The following is a 6,493-nucleotide window of genomic DNA, read 5'->3' on the forward strand; positions in this document are numbered from 1 at the left end:
ATTCAAGTCAATATTGTGAATGAAATTGATGTTGTATAAAACTCACTTTTTGTTGAGACAACTGATGTTAAATGTTTATGAAACAAATGGTCATTTAACGAATCGTTACAACCAAATAGAAGACGATTCTTCATTCAGAAATTAATTCAAGTCGAAACTGTGAAAGAAATTGATCTTGTATGCGACTCACTTTTTGTTGAGACAACTGATGTTAAATCTTTATGAAACAAATGGTCATTTAATGAATTGTTAAGCCACACAGATGGCGGTCCTTCGTTCAGGAATGGTTCGAAACTATAAAAGGAATCCTGTTTATAAGGATCTTAATTTTTTGGAGAAAACTGGTATTGTGGAATATGTGGTCATTTAAATAATTATTACAACCTAACGGACGATAATCCTTCATTCAGAAATAAGTAGAAATCGTGAAAGAGATCCTTTTTATATGAGACCTATTTTTTGGAGACCACTGACGATGAATGTTTGAGGAATGTGTGGTCATTGAACACGTCGATCGCCGTGTCACTCATATATGGGTAACAGTGCTTTTTACTGAAGAACGAAAAAAATTAATTTTGTAAGTTAAATGTCATAGAAAATTAAATTTTATTTACCGACTATTGGAAACTACGTGATCAAATATTTATCGTGGTATCTATTTGTCTAACTTCACCGAAATTCAAGTATTTCATACAAATTCATTACAGTAGACATTTTTAAGAATTTAGTATGGCCGTCAACGTGTTAAACACGCGAAATATACAACGTTTCGGATTTACTTAAAGGAGGAAGAATAAAGGATTAGAATATACAAATCCATTGCACCGAAATATAATTATAATAATCACGGACACCCGGTTTCAAGAGAAGGATATGGAAAAGGATGGTGTCTGAGCTCGATCGCTGGTCCAATATTCTCTCCTCGGTGATTACGTTTCCATTAGGGGGGGCCCTAACTGCCGCGGTTACGAGACGACGGAAGGATGTGTTAAGCCAGAATACATCAGCTGTCCCGTGCCGAAATTTCGCAGAAGCCGTTAGCACGGTATACCGAATTCCCTCGGTTCACGCGCGACTCAGAATCGAGACAGGTTTGATTCCTCGACGCTGATTACCTGTACTGTTATCAGATATTTAAGCGCCTTCTGGAGTAATAGCTCACGGCGGACTCTCGCATCAATTTCCACGGAGAACCTTTAGAATTTCAAATTGGCCATCGCGTGGCCCGAGGTTTCGCACCAGGTTGGAGACGACGTAGTGTGATTTACAACGAATCGATGTTCTGTTATAAAATACAAGTTCGGAAAAAATCACACATTTTATACAAAAAATATAACTAGGATCTGATAAGAGACATATACAGTATCAAAGATTAGATTCTGCATAAAAATACAATAAATTTCTGACAAATTGTATTTAAAAGCATCTCACGTTTTATATAAAAATATAAGTATCACAGAAACAACACAATATACAGTACAAAAATTACGCGTTTCAACGAAGAGTATGATGAATACTTAAAAATCTCTCAAAAGTGCACGGAATGTTATAAATACCATGTAGATCAAACAATAATTATAAAGTGCACACAATACACATATTCCGTGTAAAAGAATGTATAATAAGAATGTAAATATTACAAAAATTTTTATAAAAATGTCATACTTTATATGAAAATACATGTATTACACAAACCAGACCATGTACATCGTACACGAGCTACAATAATTATACAGTTTACGTAAAAATTCAGGTCCTACACAAACTAGACAAGCTATAGTATACTATGCAATCACAAAAATCTTCCACAGAAAAATGCAACAAACTTAAAAACAACAATATTCATAAAAATTCGTCCAACAACTCGCGCATCATACATAAATTATACATACAGCACACAAATCGCATGTTCCACATAAAAATTACAAGTTTCGTACAAGTAGCACACAAAAATGCACAAACAAACGACGAATATCGCACATCATCGTTACGATCATCATAAATTATTAAGCATTTACACTCTGTACTATAAATTTCTTATAAAATTCTCATTAAAATTTAAATTCGTACTAAAATTTCTTGTCAAATTCGTTTTCTTTTTATAAATCTCAATTACAAACGTCATTATAAATTAATAAAAAACATTGACACTCTTCTCGTACATATGGAGAAATAATCACACCAGAAAATATTTAATTACATCAGCCAACAGGCCTGTTATCGGTTCATCTCGCCAAAAGATTATGTACCAGAGATAAATATATAAAATTGTAAATGAGAATTCACGTTTGGAGGAGATGACCCATTAGTGTCATGTGTTGTTGCAACCGTGGCGCGCAGAATGCCAACGGTCGTTTCGAATCGAGCATCGAGCATCCGAGAAATCCAGTGACAAGAGAGTTTCGTGAATCTCTGGTAAGCGCGAAAATGACGAAACAAGTTATGTACAAATTTAGATCTTATCTGGAGGCGTTACGCGGTACCTATCCGAAAACTTGTTTGCAAATGGAAGAATGTCTGACGTATTTCTTTTAATCGAAGAGAGCGATGCATCGTAATAAACGAATCGTCGCGTTTTCGATGAAATATCTGCCTCGATAAGACGTCGTATCTTTCAAAAATTAAATACAAGCCTTAAATGAAATATGTCTCGAGGAGTACCTAAGTGAAGACAAAAATAAATAATGGACAAAGTGTAAATTAATGCAGCGTCGATGTCGTGCCTTGAACTCTCTGCGAGCATAGACGCCTTTCAAAAACACGAAGAAAAAGAAAAGACATTGTAAATACGCGAGATGTTGTGCGACAGTGGGTTATGGGGAGCTAATTTACATGGTCTGTGAAATGCACGCGATCAAAGGCTACAGAAAATCGCGGAGACGTGATTCATTCGCTTTATTTGGAGGACAATGACGGTACCGAATTCTTTGTACAAATACGGAGGCGTCTGTGGAAAATGTGAGAAGAGTGCCATGTAAATAAATAATTAAATAAATCAGTGTGAACCCTCAGGCCTGCACGAGCAATTTTTATTACGTTTCGGCTCTACTGTCTCGAGTCATCTTCAGACCTGTACAATTATAATACAGGTGTATATTAGGTGTAGATATTAATTCTGGATTTTTATATGCAATAATTTATAATTCTAGTTTAAACAGGCACACTTACTCTTCATTTCGGTACATTAAAGTAACCAACCTTGTAAGTCCTGAATATAGTTTTACTTATTGTTATTCTTTTGCAATTATTATAATTATCAAGTACACTTGCAATCTGTTAGAATTATAGTAACAAGAACAACTGCATGGCTACCAAACTTCAAATTTATAAAAGTAACGCATCTATCGACTGCACATAAACCGTGCGACTCCTCCAAACGTGCACTTACAAAAAAGTATAGTTTTTCAGATATAGTACTCTTTGTACCATTCGTGTTTTTTCTTTGACATTTTTTTCTAAATGCACTGCCACTGCCTATAAACTGCCACTCCCACTATTTCCCATAAATGCATAAACATCCGCAGTCTAGTAATAAAAATAGCCGGTGCGTGGGTTTGTCGTTATTTATCCGTAGAAAATGTCTCGCTGAAATGGCTGACAAACCGTTACGTAATTTTTTATCCGTTTTTCACACACCCCCGAATGACTTTGTAACGATCACAATTCGATCGTTCGGGGCCCACGATGTATGAAATGTAAAACAGCACACGTAGAGATGTTCTATGTACAGTACTGCGCAAAATTCTTAGGCTGCTTATGGTACATTACATCTTTTACATTTCTACTGCTAAGGAAAGCAGTACAAACTTTTATTTAGCTTATATAGATTTTATTTTACCGATATAATTGTGTAGTGTATCCGAAATTAGATAAAAATAGGATAAATTTACAGGAGAATTTAATAATTAATACTGCTTTTACCTTCGTGACAGTGTTGACTCTTCTCGAACAACTTTCATGTAATTCTTTCTTTCTCAGAAATGTTCAGACTTTTAATTCGTGTCTTTTAATGTTTCATTCTACTCTAAATATTTTAAATAATTTTATTCTTTGTACATATAGTATACTTGTAGCCTATTAGAAAAAGAATAATAAGCAAAATTGTGTATGCGTACCAAACTTTAAATATAAGAAAATAATTCAACTATCGATTGCACAATGCACATGCACCATTGCACTTCCCAAATGTGATCCTTCAAATACAGTACTCTTTGTTCTATATATATATATTACTTTTATGGAGCACAATAACAAATATACAATAGCAAATAAAATAAATACATACATATTACTTTTATAAAGCGCAATAAGAAATCTAGAAATATCAACGTAGATTAATCGAAGTGTAATGGAAGCTCCACATACCGGCCTAAGACTTTTGCACAGTACTGTATGTATAACGTAGGATTTACAGATGCCCGGCCGTGTTCGACCTGCATAATCCCGGTGCACGATCCATAATGCATCGATGAGCACCGCCTGCCTGATCACAATTTATAATTTATTGCCAAGTTACGAAGCTGCATCTCCTGCAGCTTTTTCTTTTCTGCCCTCTCAGGCACGTTGATTGTTGCTGCAAGTCTGGTAGTTAGCAGCTCCTCTCGCAGAGCATGTTGGAATTCCGTTGATTTAAATGGCGCTCAAGGTAAGCGTTTCGATTGAATTTACGTCCGTGGCTTTTCTCCGCGGCTCGTTATTTACGTGCGAATATTACGGACGCGAAATTCCACCGCGAGTTTCGCTCGCGTGGAAAACCGTGACGCGTGTAACTCTTTTCCAGTTTAGCGACACCCGTGGGTGTACATTTCTCCTACCGGCAATTATTTACATTGCGTTCGTTTAACGGGCATAAACAACGGCGCGTATAAAACAGTTTAATTATCGGAGACTCTTTCCGTTACCAACTGTTTGATATTCTTTTTTTGTTTTATTTCGAGTTAGAAGGAATTCTAGAAATATTTAGTTTAATGTTGTAAATTCATGTGTAACCTGATTATTTGATTATGATTAAACAGTTTAATTGTCGGAGATTTTACTGTTACGAACTGTTGGATATTTTTTTAATTTTTTTTTTTTTTTAATTAGTAGGAATTCTAGAAATATTTAATTTAATGCTGTAAATTAATGTGTAATCTGATAATTTTATTAGGACATACTTCTTCCATAAAAAGTCACAAACTTTGGCTTTTTTTTTTGACATCCTCAATGGGGTAATTCCTTAATGAATTCTACTATTTTGGAGTCTTAAGAATTTGGTGACATTGCCAATTTTTTTTTTTTATTTTACAAGATCTATTTACATGTTCACTTCAAACGTTGTATGTATATTTGTTCATGTTTTGCCAACCTATAGAAATGTTTTATTGTATAATATTTAATAATTTCATAAATTAATATCAATTAATGTATCATAAATTAGTTTTCTGCATACTTTTAAAGCAACCTACGTGCTATTTGAGATGAACCCAATCATGAGATCGAAAACCTTTCCTTTGATAATGCTAGTACATAGTATACAATATAATTCATTATTTAATATAAAAATAAACATACTATTTGAAGACGATATTCACTGGTATTTAAATCTTAATTCGACCAAGAGATGAGAATCGACCGGTTCGAGTATTTTCTGATACTTAAACCGTGCTACAGGTCACGATCGAGAAGTAATTGGTTCGGATGGGGTCAACATTGTTGCACGTTTCAATCTCAGCTCGGATCAGGAAGCAGTCGGTTCAGGTTGAGCCGGGAATCCAAGTGTTTCTCGCCACGTGAGATTGCAAAGGCATCTCTACCTTTAGGGTATCGTAAAGCATCGTAATGGTAAAGACTTCGAAATTGTATGCAACTGAATCGCAATTCACGACGAATGCATTTTTTCGCGATAATGAAAGGAGAACGTATGTACGATTGCATTGGTACTTTTTTTGCTTACGTGACTGGGGAACTTTTTAATTCTTTTTTCTTTTTTTAACCTTCGGTGGTACCTTGTTTTAACCGTTTTGGCCCTTTGGGTTAATGAATCCTTGTCAGTTGAGCGCAGTGATGGGCAACCTTTTACTCGAACAATAGGTAATGGATAAAGACACCGTTTAGCGATTTATCCACAATCTTTATTCCATTAAACAGATATTAAGACAAGATTTCTTATTTTATTTGTGAAATGTAATTTAGGCTAAGTAATTCATATGATATGATGTCTTTTAAACCTTTTTGAAAGGGATTATACAGGGCGTTCCATTTAAAGAGGAATGGTTCAATATTGCACAAGGGGGATGAAGCTGTAAAAAGAAATGTTTTCACGAAAGAAATTTTATGTAAACAATTTTGGAGTAAGCAAAGTCATGTGGGAGATTTAACCAAAATATTAATTTATTTAAATAGCGACCCTTTTACACCAAAACAGAACTTTTCTAAAAACACTTTTTGGATGACTTCAGCACTTTCTGAGATATTTAACCCTAAACGAAACTTTTTGGATGACTTCAGCCCT

General features: G+C 34.7%; 1 protein-coding gene across 1 annotated transcript in view; it reads left to right on the top strand.

Moving 5' to 3' along the window:
• The first annotated feature begins 4,565 nt into the window (after positions 1-4,565).
• The window catches only part of LOC128884583 (protein expanded-like), a 117,190-nt gene continuing 115,262 nt past the window's right edge, over positions 4,566-6,493 (top strand). Inside the window, exon 1 of the mRNA XM_054138057.1 lies at positions 4,566-4,645. The gene's annotated coding sequence lies outside the window, so the exon portion shown is untranslated. The remainder of the gene's footprint in view (positions 4,646-6,493) is intronic.

Source organism: Hylaeus volcanicus, chromosome 1 (genome assembly GCF_026283585.1).
Source record: "Hylaeus volcanicus isolate JK05 chromosome 1, UHH_iyHylVolc1.0_haploid, whole genome shotgun sequence".
Taxonomy (NCBI): domain Eukaryota; kingdom Metazoa; phylum Arthropoda; class Insecta; order Hymenoptera; family Colletidae; genus Hylaeus; species Hylaeus volcanicus.